The 14,379-nt window shown below is 44.4% G+C and overlaps 1 pseudogene across 1 annotated transcript in view; it reads right to left on the bottom strand.

The window, feature by feature from the left end:
* Positions 1 to 14,379, bottom strand: part of LOC311033312 (voltage-gated potassium channel KCNC1-like) — a 35,276-nt pseudogene that overhangs the window by 3,272 nt on the left and 17,625 nt on the right. Inside the window, exons 3-5 of the transcript XR_014599389.1 lie at positions 6,134 to 7,115; positions 5,038 to 5,232; positions 3,214 to 3,234 (exon numbers count right to left, since the gene is read on the bottom strand). The product of XR_014599389.1 is annotated as a voltage-gated potassium channel KCNC1-like (transcript). The remainder of the gene's footprint in view (positions 1 to 3,213; positions 3,235 to 5,037; positions 5,233 to 6,133; positions 7,116 to 14,379) is intronic.

Here is a 14,379-nt window from a genome sequence, read left to right as displayed (position 1 = left end):
TGTATTTACAACACCGACGGAGGGCTTCGGTGCTCTGGGGTCGTGTATCGGGGGAAACGGGGAGTCCAGCTGTCACTGCATTTACTGATGACATAATTCCTCGCAACAGAGTCACACTTAATTTACACTACGGAGGGAGGACGTACCTACCTACAGTCAGACTTTAGTTAAACTTGCACGGCAGTGGCGGCCTGGGGGATGGGATGGAGAATGAGTGTTAATCACAGGAGGAGGTGGAAATGGAGAGGGAGGACACAGAGGAACAGAGAGAGGGAAGAAACTGCAAATATTCTGACCAGACTGTTTACCAAGGACACGATCGTGTGAAACTAAACAGATTGGATCGAAATAATAGACCTTCTTGTATGTGTGTTTGTAGGAGGCGGGGGGCTACTTGACCGCCTCCGTTATGTAATTCACATATGTCCCATCATTTCATGAACGTGTGCTTGCTGTGGAGGACACAGGATCTGCTGACTGTTCAAATGCTATTCTGGGAACGGCCTCATACTGTATCATTCTTACATGGGATCAATTGCCTGTTAAGTATGGCGTGATTTCCTGTTACCCATTAATAGATGTATCAACCTCTTGGTTACCATTACTGAAGCCAAAGTGTGTCCATACATTACATAAGTGGGTGTCTTTTTGGGGGGAAATGTTGTTCATCCTCTTGTCAGCTGCATCTAGGTCATACAGACCTATATGCATCAGCTGCTATCATTACAACTCCATTTCATATTCTATACACATGCATATTTATCACATGTATATATGTATACATCTATACTTTTTTACGTTTGTAAAGTAAAAACCTGCCCCGGACGAATATTTGCAGATTGTTGAGATGAGGGAACACAGTGACACACGTTAGAACATGCAAGACAATGTAGGAAAAGTTTGACATACCGAGTCCAATGACATACAGGAGGACACGGACTTGTTTCCACACGAAAGGAGGTAGGGAATTAAATTCAGAGAGTATTTTTTTCTTATATGTAGCCACTTTACATAATAGTTGTCTACAACAGAAATTGGGGGTGATAAATAATAATATGTTGTAGTGGCCAGTAAGTGAATATTGTAAAATCTTTGGTCATGGAAATGTATTTCACCAACAATCTATCCTAATCAATATCACATTTATGAATAGTAACAATTAATAAGGGGTGGGATGAAATGTGGATGGGGAGCAAATGTTTATGATACGGTTTATTATTTACATTTAGTGTTAAACCTCCACATTGTATTAAACTGTCGGTTTATGAGTAGCAGAAGTTGTTCAATAGATAACATGTTTTATGTTTGTTTTGTTTTTTCTTGTCAAATAAGTCCTTGGAAATGTCCTGAACCAGTGAGATCTTTATGTTAGTTAATTGCAATGTTCTGTTGGCAATTTCCGTTATCATTCCAATTGATAGAAGACAGATAGGTGATGGTGAAACTTAAAAGGAGGACACAGGAAGAACAAAGGGGAAGTCAAAACATCAAACAACAAGACACAGTTGTACAGAACTCAAAGACATCAAGAAAAAAAAAAGAGATCGGAAACGACAGCAAAAACGTAAGAATTAAAAAAATATACAACTTGATCTTACGCACATTGAAAAAAAGATAAAACATTCACACTACAACACAAAATCACTATATAACACTCCACAAAAATACTTGTACACACCGTGTACGAAACACTGTAAAAATAAAGCACAGAAACCCAACAAAAGAAAAAAAGGACAACTGGTACAGATATCGTGAGGAAGTGAGAGGAGGGGTTGTGGGAGAGAGGGAAACAAAACGAGACCCTTGAATAAGGTCTGGAGGAGTGATCGGGAGTGGGCAATCAAAGGGGTGATTGACTGTTTGACCTTAGTGAGACATGCATATTGCATCGGGTAGGAAGTCAAATGGCAAAGACGTCTTATGCGAGTATTCACGAAAAGAAATCACAACTGAAGCACACAAGAAGTTCTAGACAGCGTTAGAATCCCTCTTTAAAAACTAGGAGGATTTTTCTTTTTTATCAGCGGAGAGTCTAACACTTATAGATTTACTTGAGTTTGAACAGCTGCATACACAACCTGATATATGTAGCCAAACATGTACTGGGTGACAGGTAGGTTATACGTCTATCACGGGGCTGAGACACATGACCTTGTTGTCAAATCCTGGAGAATCAGAGATGGCAAACAGACCAAACGTCTCTGGTAATTACCGTAAGCAGCCAGTAAATCGTCGTCCTCCAGTGCACAAGGCTTTAAACATTACAGATTACAGACCCATTATAGATTTACAAACCCCAAAGCTCCGTCCGAATGACTCCAGCACTTATTTCCTCCAACGGACCCCTGATTTGCTTTAAAGAGGGATTTTTTTTTGCAGCACTTAAATTGCAGTATATACATAAGAACCATCGACACTGAAGCAATGTCCGGGACCCGTAAGTGAAGGGCCTGGACAGCTCCAAGGCTCGCTTACCTTAGACAGCATGTAGCCACCTTTCAATCAAATCTGTCATAACATTTTGTCTGTCTGGTCAGTAAGTGTTTCAGTCGCCGAGTGCAGCTCACAATCCTTTTTGATTTCTATTCCAGGTCTCCACAGTACAAATACAGAAGGTCCTGAACTTTGGACTACACTAGGCACTGAAAGCACAGACACGAGGTCGAGGGAATAGCATTTCCATGACACGCTCACGATGCAGTGTTTCTGTGCAGACTGGTTTTGGTCACTAAGCACGAGGAAGACACTCAGAGTAATACATGTTTTGCTTGTTTTCAGCATGGCATGTTTCAAGAAGTACTATCCCTTGACCTAGATGGCTCCGCTGACCCCAGTGACCTTGGGCCTCGGAGAGATGATCGTCATACAACACTGCACTCAGTCACGGCGGCGTGGCGCTCATGGAGGCCGGCCAATTGATTTTTACATAAAAACACATGTACATGTAAGTGTGCACATCTTTGAGCCTGAAGTGCATGAGTACATGTACATATTTGGTTAAGGAAGAGGTTTGCTTTTTGAATTGCAGTGCTTTTGTTTGCCGCGGCGGAGGTCGGTGGGGTAAGGAGCAACACGGATAAACACAGTAGAAGGGGAGGAGGGGGGGTAAAAACAAAATGAAGCCACACACGACAACACGAACACAACACTCGGATGGCATTGAGAGGACGAAGACACAGCGTATAACACGTAAGAATGAAAAAGCCCACATACACACGCGTGATATGACACAACCTGAAGAGAGAGACAACAACAACACAGAGGCACATCAGACAACAACGTGACCCGCTGTTCCTGTTTCAATCTTCTTCAGTGGTTTTACCTTTTATTAGTTATTGACACAGGACACGACAACTGGGGTTATTTTTCATTCGAGACCGCTGGAAGTATTTGCACACGTGCACGGATGCGCTCTCGCACTGGATGCGAGTTGTAAAGCTCTCTCTCACACACACATACACACACACACAGACACACACATACACATTTTTGTGCACACTACTCATTGTCGGTGTATATCACAGAGCAATCCCATTTTCTTTCCAATTTATATATATATATAGATTTTTTTTTTTTACATCTTTTACATCGAGATTGTCCTTGAGTTCACGCAATTAGTATGCAGGTGGGATATCGGGCTCAGGTTAGGTTTCATTGGATAAAAACACCTCACGAATCAGACGCACTGAAATTCGGCCCAAACCTCGACATTCAGATTCAAGCACTTCCTAACCTTAGCATCTCTTACTGTAACGCACACTTTTCCACACTTTCAGAAGACTTTTTTCCACAGGTGACACTTCAAACTCTGAATATGTAGACACACTGACACAACACTGTGGAAATGGTGGTTTATCTGTGGTCAGCAGTCATGCACTGTGTGTGTGTGGCTACGTCTTTGTTAACGAACTGTCCTGGTGGAGTGTACTGCAGCAAACCATGCTACGTGATGGAGAGCCAGATCCAGATGTACTTTGTCAAATGTTGACTAGGCTACGGACTCCTGTATTTATTTGCTTTAAACTTTTAGTCAGTGTTACCTCTGGGCTATGGTTTGATCCAGGAGGAGGTGGAGTTTGCATTGAGGTCCTGCTGTAACAGAGACCCTTCCATCTTATACCAATCCTCAGTCAGAGGGGAGTCTGGGCTGGGTGCCAGGGCTGCTGCCTCTAGTTTGTTGTCAAAAGTTTGGAGGGAGTGTGAGGGAGTGTTTTTGGTGCAGGTTGGCAGCAGTGGTGGTGGTTGAATTGCAGTAGTAAATGAATAAAGGTGTCAGGTTATTATGAGCACAAAGGTAATGCACATGGGGTAAAAGAAAATTCAGGGGGGGGGGGGTGCAATGGGGGGGTTGGGTTAAGGTGTAGCACAAAGGAAAAGTTGGGGGTGAGGGTGTGAGGGTATGGGTTATAAGGTGAGGCAGAGGAGAGGGGAAATGTGCAGTCGGTTGAGGGGGGGGTCACCACATAAGGGGAGGGTGCAGGAAAAAATAAAAAGGATGATGCGAGGCAGGAGAGAGAGAGAGAGAAACAGAAGTGACGAGAAGTAAATTAATGCATGGTCAAACTGTCTGAGTCCAGAAGACAGAGAAAGATCGTTAATGAGTATGAAAGAAGACGACATTAAGGAAGAGAGAACTAAATTCACAGACGGAGATGGAAGACATGAAAAGGAGAGAAGTAGAGGGACAGAAAATTCTTGTCTGACAGAGGAAAATAAATAAATAAATGTATGATACCAAGCTGTGATGGAAACACAAACGACATGAATGTGAAACAGTAGAAGCAGAGCAGAAGAGCTAAGTGTTGTAACTGCATGTGTGATCAATGTGTGTGTTGCTGCTAGCTGCGATTGGAGCTGCAGTTCAAAGTTCATGTGTGCTGTTCCATCCCATCTTCTCTAAATGTTGTATTCGTACACTAATCTCTGTGTGCTTCTCTGCATCGGCTGCACATAATGTTGGCTGGCATCTTGCTGAGTGGATCTGTTTTACGTAAGATGAGCATATTTGTCGTATCTGTCTCCCGGTGTGGAACGTACCTTTCCGCACATTCCCATCTGTGGCGCGGAATTCCCTGGTGTTGAGCAGGAAGCAGGCGCGGTCCTGCTGGTAGCGTTCCCGGGTCGGCCCTCGCCCAATGGGGCTCCTCTCGTCTGGGCTGAGCACCTGGTCGATGGTGGGACAGTCCTCGTTAGCCAAGGCGGCTGAGGCCGCGTCGCCGTTCTGCTTCGAATCTAGCGGGAAGGTGCAGGAAGTGGGTAGAGGAGAACTATGAGAAAAACCATCGAGGGAAGCAACTTGTGCATCTTATTGAGCAAAAATGCAAATATTGGTTTAATTTGTTGATCAATGTTTTGAGGTACTTTATTGTGAAATACTTCGTTGCAGCAAACAAATAAAATAAAGTGGTCCTGTCGAGTCACCCATGTGTTCATTAAGATAAAATATATTACCATCATGTGGTGCTGATACTGCAGAGGAGTCTTGGAGTCAATTGTCAAAATGTTGACTAATGCAACTCCCAGCGAAAAAAATAAATCTACCAACACAACCTACAGGAAACCTTTCCAGTCTGGAGGGAAGCCAAGCAGGCGAGACGTAGTAAAAGCACTGATGAAGCCAATATTTTTTCTGGCTCACTGATGACTAAGGCAGTAAAGTAATGCATTAAAGGTGCATTATTGTTGCATGCGACTGACGCCCGATGCTGCAGCAACAAAGAGACAAATTACCTCCCCTCCTGATTTTACTGCTAACGCCAGAGAGAAAATATGTGCAGTCAGCCCAAACTGAGATGCATTTAGTGGTTTCAATAGGTAATTGAGTTTATTTTCCCTTCATGGTGTTCGTTCTTCAGCGACAGACGGGTGCCTGAAGGCAACTGTGGACCTACCAGTTGATCATCATCAATTACACATGAGTTCTGATGGGCCTGTGATTTCTCAGGGGTGGATCCACAATCCACCATGCATCCCTACTTGACAGTATGCCCACTTATTCCTCTGGCACTCTAATGGTCCCCTGAAATAATGACTAATGCCTACATCTGATTTCCTGTAATGCATACTCGTCGGTTTTTTTCATCAAATATCCTATTTGTTCTTAAAATACTGAACGTGAAATAAAATCTCTCACCTCTGTTAATCTCTATAGTTTCTTCTTGGGCGAGAGGACAGTCACCTGCGAGGCCTCCAGTCCCCATCCCGCCACCCAGGACATTTCCCAAGAGCCTTTGTGGTGACGCGGTAGCCATAGCCAGGGCATCCGGCTTGCAGTAGTTGGGGGAGCCTGGTTGAGGTGCTCGGGGGATGTGTTTGTTCTTCTTTTTGGGCAGCTTTTGTTTGGCCATGGCCAGAGAGTAGTACATGCCGAAGTTGTTGACAATTACGGGAACGGGCATAGCGATGGTCAGCACGCCGGCCAAGGCACACAGAGCGCCGACCAGCATCCCTGACCACGTCTCCGGGTACATGTCTCCATAGCCCAGTGTGGTCATGGTGACGACGGCCCACCAAAATCCAATGGGAATGTTCTTAAAGGCGGTGTGGGCGCTGGCTGTCGGGTCATCCGGGTCCGCGCCAATTCGTTCGGCGTAATAGATCATGGTGGCGAAGATGAGGACACCGAGGGCCAAGAAGATGATAAGCAGGAGGAACTCGTTGGTGCTGGCACGCAGGGTGTGGCCCAGGACACGGAGACCCACAAAGTGGCGGGTCAGCTTGAAGATCCGGAGGATACGGACGAACCGGACCACGCGGAGGAACCCCAGGACATCCTTGGCAGCTTTGGAGGACAGACCGCTCAGGCCCACCTCCAGGTAGAAGGGCAGGATGGCGACGAAGTCGATGATGTTGAGGCTGCTCTTGAAGAACTCGAGCTTGTCCGGGCAGAAGGTGACTCGCAGCAGGACCTCAATGGTGAACCAGATGACGCACACGCCCTCCACGTATGTCAGCCAGCTGTCGGTCACCACCTCGTATACAATCTCCTCATGGGTCACGTTCCCCACTGTGACATTCTCCGTCTTGTTGAGGATGGTGTTAAAGGCCTCATGCGTCTCCATGCAGAAAGTGGAGATGGAGATGAGGATGAAGAAGAGGGAGCCAAACGCCACATACTGAAAGAAAGAAAAGAGAAAGGAGACAAAGAAACGAGGGAAGAGTCAGTTGCAAATGAAGGAATTTCAGCAAGGCAACAAAAACAGACTATTTTTACCCGAATGTGTGAAAGTAGTTAAAAAAAATGAAGCAAAGACAGGTTTTGTAACGGACCAGAAGGAAGGTGGACCTGCCCTGAAAAGGTTCTCGGCCCAATTTGACCCGTTGTAATCAAAGTCTGTGGCTAATCCGACTCATTAGGGCCTGATCAAATTAAATCCGACAGTCACAAATGATCGTGATGTACTATGAAGCCAGAAAAATAGATGTGCTGTCAGTATCATGTCATATCATGTATCATCAGGAAATGATCATGAGTTCATCAAATTATTAATAGTAGTGTAATGAGCTAAAATAAACAGGTCATATCAAACTGTATGATTGCTCAAAACAAAAATATGTTTTATATTCATAATAACCTGTGATAGGATTTAAGACATGTTAATTAATAAAAAATCCAAACAAGCAGCTGACTTAAGCAAGTTTTTTTTTGTTCAAAGCAATTTTGTTAATATTTTAACGTGCAGATTCCCCTCCACTTAATTGATTAATTGAAGTAAACTACAGGGTAGCATTTCCCATCACATTATGTAGACTTCTTCACATTAGAATTAAATTAAAAAGGGATTTTTCATTATCATTGTTGTTTTTCTGCAGCGCCACAGATTTGTTTCAATGCAAAAAGCATTGAACATTTTCCAAAGTTTCGTGTTTTTAAAGTCTTGATTGATCCATAAAATAAAGGCTGTGTTCATAGAATAGAACAGAAAAAAAGGAAACCTTTAATATTACCCTTATAAATAAAATTACATGAAACACATTCGTAACTGTGAAGCTTAAGTAGCTTTCGTTGAATTACTGTTGTTTTTGTGTTTTTCAAATGATTTTTTATTGGCATTTGCCTCCAACCCTCTCAACATCTACAGCTCACGTTTGCTCGTTTACTTCCAAAACTTAGTCCTTCTTAGACAGAGAGCAAAAAAAAAAGGTTGTATTTTCAGTTAGTGGATTTTTCAGGTTTGCTTGCTTTTCCTTTGCTGAAAGAGAATTTTCTCAGCGTTGAAGATCTGCGATCTGCAACTGTCTTTATCGACCCAAGCTTATTAATCTACTGTCGCCCATTCAGTTGTGACTGAATCAATGACAGTAGCGTGATAACACCAGCGTGTGCTTCTGCACAATCTTTCCCCATCGCGGTCCAATCCCACAAGCCCTGTAGTGTATTTATAGATGCTGTATACTTTGTGCTTTATCAAATAAATAATAAAACAGACATGGCCTGAAGAGTAAAAGAGAAAGGTAATTCATACTTGAGTGGAGCCCATATATATAAGAAGCCTGAGTGCCTTCAGCGTATTGTGCGTGTCACCGTGTATTTTTCGACATTATGCACTTATGTAATATCAAGAGCAACATACTTATATGAGGAAGCCTTATAACTAAGCAAATGGAGGGAACCAGTTTGGGCTATTTCTCGTGAAAAGGTCTCGCTTCTCTCCCCCAGCTTTTCTTTGATTTGGAAATTGGACCGGAGCCGACACATATTTTCCTCTAAGTGCCTTCATGACAGAAACAGACTAAGGAGAAGACTTAATGCCTTGAGCCGCCAAATTTATTGAGGAGATTAGCCGACGAGCATTTAGCCAAAGAAGTGACCTTCCGGGGAAGTCAGCGGTGTCCGATCTGTAATTTGAAGTCTGTGCTCTGGGGGGGAAGGGTCTACATTTGTGGGGTTCCAGTGCCTATTTCTTAAAACAACAAAAAGCTAGATCATCGGCGAACGATAGCCAGTGGGACTGAGATTGCATTTCAGTCGGAGAATTCCACCTCCTTTGCTTTCTGTACGCAAACACGCAATGAAAGCAGGATCCGTGTGTGGAGATCAGTGTTAAATTCAACACATTTTAAGGATTAGCCTTGTATCCTTGGACAGTTTAGATCATCAGGACCGTTCTGTACGATACTGTTTGCTGTCTTCTCACAACCCCCCCTTTCCCTCACACTCTCCACCTCTCCCGCCTTTGTTCCTCTCCATCTCCATCACTTCTCCCTACCTCTTTTCTCCTCCGCTGTGTTTCTCACTAGTCGGCGTCTGACCTACTTTCTCAGATTGCTGCAGTGCTCTCCCCCTCTGTATCATGAAAACACACATGCACACACACACACTAAGGTTCCCAATCACCCTCCTACCTCTATTCCTACACCAGCCCCCCCCCCCCGTCCTCGGGAAGCAGGATAGCACCAGTGGGACCGGCTCATTGGTTGAACACCAGAAAACCTTCACATGTGGAAATCAGGGCAACACGGAGAGTTTTGCCCTGAAGTGTTGTGCACTTTTTTTATGTCACTGTCACCATTACTGCTTAAGGCAACATTAATGATATATAATAGCGGTTAAGCTGGAGCTTGTAGAAAATAATGAAATGTCGAGGATGATCTGACGCGTGAGATCTGTCCTCAAAGTGTTTTTTTTTTAAATGTCATTGAATGTGTACAAACACACACACAAGTAGCAAATCTGCAGTAGCATCATATCTTTTATGTAGACTACACAGGTGGAGACTCAGGGGGGCAGACAGGTGGGAGGCGATGTGGATCCATGCGTAGAGAAGTTGTTGAAGCAATCCACAAGAAAGGACGGAGCGCGATAAAAGTGAGGGAAGGTGAGGGCCTAGTGAGAGAGCGAAATTCAAACACTGACCAAGGGAAAACATAGCGTTTTTGCAAAGACAGCTCATCGTTCTGATGATCTTAAAGTGATGTGGCCGTCACGCAGAGAGGACTTTAAAAAAAAAGACAAGGAAGAGGACAGAAAGCACAAAGGAAATGAAAGTAAGAGTGAGACGAAAAGGACAAAGAGGGCATGGTGTCAGGAAATCGAAGGCTAATTGTAAACGACAGGCCTCAGCCATGCAAGCCACTTCTGTCAACCAGAGGGACGGAGGGAGGACTGTATGGATCCTTCTTACATGTTATAAAATGTTGGGATTTTGTCGACAGGAAATCTTAAAGAATTAACTCAAGGCTTATTCACTGAATACATAGCAGGTCTTAAACGCATCCAAAAGGTGTTTTTGTTTCCTGAATAGATACAAAATAAAGGATTCAACTATATACAATTAGCCCTGAACTATTATTTCTTTGCTGAGACATTCCTGAATTAACATTCGCCCACACTGGAACAATATTTCCGAAGTTTGAGTACAGCGAAGACACCGGAGATTTGTGATGCAACTGCAGAGCCTCTCCTGATTCTCTAAATTAAACTTTGGTGTCGGATGGGAACTCTGGTGGGAAATCTTATACGCACAGGAAATAGCGTGTCTGGATTACAATCCAGAGGCGCCCCGAGGCATCGGCGGTATGAGCGGATGGTAGGGGCGCCATCCATCCATAAGGGCGCTCTATTTTTGTGAACGCATGCAACTCTCTAATCACAGAGCTATCCCTGTAATGATGGGGATCCTTTAGAGGGTTCCTCAGAGGAATAGTATAATATTATTATAAACCTATAATTAAAAATGTAAAGCTCTTGGCGACGTTTTCATGTCATGATTATCCTGGCGAAAATTACTGTCCTGATAATTAACAAAATGTGCTTAAATTACTTTACATTTACCTAAGAAACAAATATTTTTATTGCGTCACAGATAAGACATCTTTTTTTTCAGTGAACGTCCTTTAAGTGAAAAACAATCAAATAATCTTATATAAAATTATCATAAACCTTCTTCATTATGGATGAAAGACAGGAATAACCCCAACCTTCACCCTGAGGGTGATAAATGCAGGAAGTTCCAGGTAATTCCCCATGTTTCCGTGGAGATGTCTAAGCCGTTTTCAAGGTGTCCGTCTCCAACACACCACCTTCTGAGGAAGTCAGCATCCTACATCCCCTACAGTTTTTCCTTTATGTACGATCTGCGTAGTTTAATCTCAGAGCAGTTTCTGTATGAACACAATGCTCGGTGGAGGAATTGGGCTGAGATTCAAGGGGCACCGACTAAAATCTTGCCTAGGGCATCAAATCGGTCAGGGTTGGCTCGGTTTCAATCTCACAACGTGAGACAGAAATACTAAACCTGCTCCTAAAGCGAGGAGCGAGGACGCACCGGTGACGCCGACACACGCGGGTTCTGAGGAGGGCTGAAATTAACACCAGATGGCAATTAACATTAACCACGCTAAGTGCAGCTTTTACCCACGGGTGATGTGCTGTCATTCATTTGACCACGTTCTGTCGTTTAAAAGCCACAATGCAACGCGGCCGGCGATGAAACAAAAAAAAAGGTCCATTCACGGTTCCTTCCATTTGACGATACAGTAGTTGGAGATGGAAGAGCGCAGTGGATTACACGTGGAATCAATATTGATCAATCCATCACAGCAGCCAGCCGGCTTTAAGTATGCAGCAGCATGTCAAGCACAGATCTCCTGTGTGATAGAGGAGGACCCCGCTGCTTAAAATCTACTTAAAACTACGCACCGTGTGTGTGTGTGTGTGCGTGTGTGTGTGTGTGTGTGTGTGTGTGTGTGTGTGTGGATATGACTCAGAGAGACAAACAGCCTATGGGCACAGGAGCCAATCGCAGATAGTAAGTGGTAACTACACGAGCATCGAGGTGATGGAGAGCGATCAGCGGAGAAAGACGATAAAAAGGAGGAGCAGCAATCTGTCACTTCACACGTATTTATCTCCTCGGGCACTTTGCGTCCGTTCTCTCCGTCCATCCCTCTCCTCGCCGTAACGTCGAGGTATGGACGGGTAGGCTCTGAACATATGATCCGTGGGGCACACTGTAACGTTTGTGTCGAATCCCACCGACAGTAAAGGCACCAACGTGCGACACCTGCAGTCCAATGACCTTCAAGGCCCAATGGAGTCTCCCTCGCTCTCTAGACTCTGAAATTAGATTCAGAGAAGATCATCAACATAAATTTAAAAGAGAGGCAGTCAGAGATGGAGAGAGGAGCAAATGAGAAAGAGCCTTTGAAAGAGAGAGGGGGGGGGGGGGGGGAGCAACTGTAAAAAGGAATCGAGAGCATTGATTGTGTTTTCGATGAATGAATGAAGAAGACAGTGAAGGAATGGAGGGAGAGGAGATGAAAAGACAGAGCGGAGAAGAGGAGACAATGAATCCCAGCAATCAAGGGGCGAGAGAGCAGCGCCATCGCAGGGTGGAAGTGCAGGAAAGAGATAAAGAAGAAGAAGGGGGGAGACGTCGGGAGAGCATGCATGTAAGTGGTCGTCGGCGATATCGGCCCTACAGGCGTTTGTGCATGCACGGCGGTGCGCCGGCGCTCTTCCTTAACGGGACCCGAGCGGCGCTGTGTTTACTGCGGCACCATCCAGAGGAGCTTTATCATTACAGTATTACTACAGCCCTGCCTGGCTCTCTGTCACCATGACAACCGCTGCGTTAGCCCTCTGCTTCCAGGCACCAAGGACAGGACTAAGCCAAATACTGCTCATACAGCTGGCGCAGAGGGCTGAATGTAGAGGAAACGAGAGCAGAACCGTGATCATTTCATGTCGCTGATTGTTCGGTGAGAGAAACCTTCGTGAGGTCAAGGGCGGGCGACCTTGACAGAGATACAAAGACAAATAAAAGGGTTTTGCTCCTGATTAACAGCCGCTTTTGTTTCCATGTTTGATTGGCGTTGGTATGACGAACCGTTGCCCTGTGGAGTCTTTTTTCCCCCCAGAGGGCAAAAGCATATGGGCAACCACTGCTGCAGAGTCAGCAACGACAAGAAGACGTTGAAGGATGATGTGAAATCGTCGCGCGAATGAGGCATGAAAAATGAACATTTAAACGATGTGAAACACGGAAGCGTTCTCCTGAAGGGCAAGCCCAGCGACGGGTTAGACCCGGATCAGGTGATTAATCTATTATCTTAGGTGAATGGCTGCAGCCATCACTCAGAGACTTGCAAAGTAGCCACTTAGCGTGCAGCGTGAGTGTAACCTTGGGTGGGTTACAGGAATAGCCTTTACTTTTACCATCACGAGCATCACTGTTTGTCATTACATTCTGAGAAACGCTGCAGAGGAACTGAAGGTTTTGGTACTTAAAGCTAGGGTTGTTTTTTTTTTTTAAACAACCCTAAACCCTAAAAGAACTACAATATCAAGAGAGATAGAGAGTCACAGCATGGGAAATGCAAGGGAGGGAGGGGAGAGAGAGCAGTACAGGAAAGACGTCATCCTTTTTTTTTTTTTTTTAAGTGTTGCAATTTTTTCTTCTACATGTTGAATTATGAATTACTTTAAAGGCTTTTAGCTGTTTATGACCCTCGACCTCAAGGCTTCCTCGTGTGAGGTTTAACTTATGCTGCCGCGGTCCATAAAACGTGTTGAAGAAATGTGAACTCCAGTCACCGTCATTTTACATCAAGTCCACGAAATACGGCTAATACCGGACGGAAATCTACCGACTGCACTGAATATTCATTTAATGTTACAAAAGGATGATAGGTTTTGGATTTTAAATGATCTATAATGAATATTTTTATTCATTTTAGCATCTCTTTTGGTTTCTTCTCGCCCCTCTCGTGGCCACGTCTTCAGCTGCAGCAGCTCCGATAAACTCGCTGTACGTTGAGCTGTTCTGCACTTAACGGCACTCACGCAAAGTTAGAGCCAGATATTTCCCTCAAGAGACCGAAAAAACGGAGCTAAAGGCAGAGAGACATGCATTCATCAGGTGGACGCAAACACAAATAAATGATAATGTAGCTTCGCACGTGTGCCGTTACTGGGCGGCTGTTTTGCTTAGGAGTGAGTTTGTTATATTGAATTCAAAGCTAATGACGGGACAATGAAGTGGAGGGAGTAACAGGGAGGGAAGACGGACCTGCCTTCTGTCAGATTCAGATCCACTTTATTATCCCTCGCAGGGAAATTCATTTGCTCCAGGGCTCCAGACATGAGGACAACGTTAAGTCCACAGTCAAAACAATAAAAGATAATAGTATAACACACAAAATAAGACCCAAACATACTCACAAGAAATTATATTATCACATCTTTGTGTTAGGCTCCCGCCCCTTCTCCACTGTGAATGGACGGCTCGGGCGTTTGACCCAAGTTGAAGCCTTTTCAATACAAAAGTGAAGCGCTTCCAGCTGATAGACGGAGCCCAGCGCCTGCCCTGCCTAACAGTAACTGTTCTGTCATTGCAGAAGAGTTTCAAGGTGCACTGATCTTGTGGCCCCTCAGCT

The sequence above is a fragment of the Eutrigla gurnardus genome (genome assembly GCF_963514095.1).
Source record: "Eutrigla gurnardus genome assembly, chromosome: 22".
Lineage (NCBI taxonomy): Eukaryota > Metazoa > Chordata > Actinopteri > Perciformes > Triglidae > Eutrigla > Eutrigla gurnardus.
Note: the sequence above shows the minus strand (reverse complement) of the source record. Positions and strands in the feature narration are given on the sequence as shown.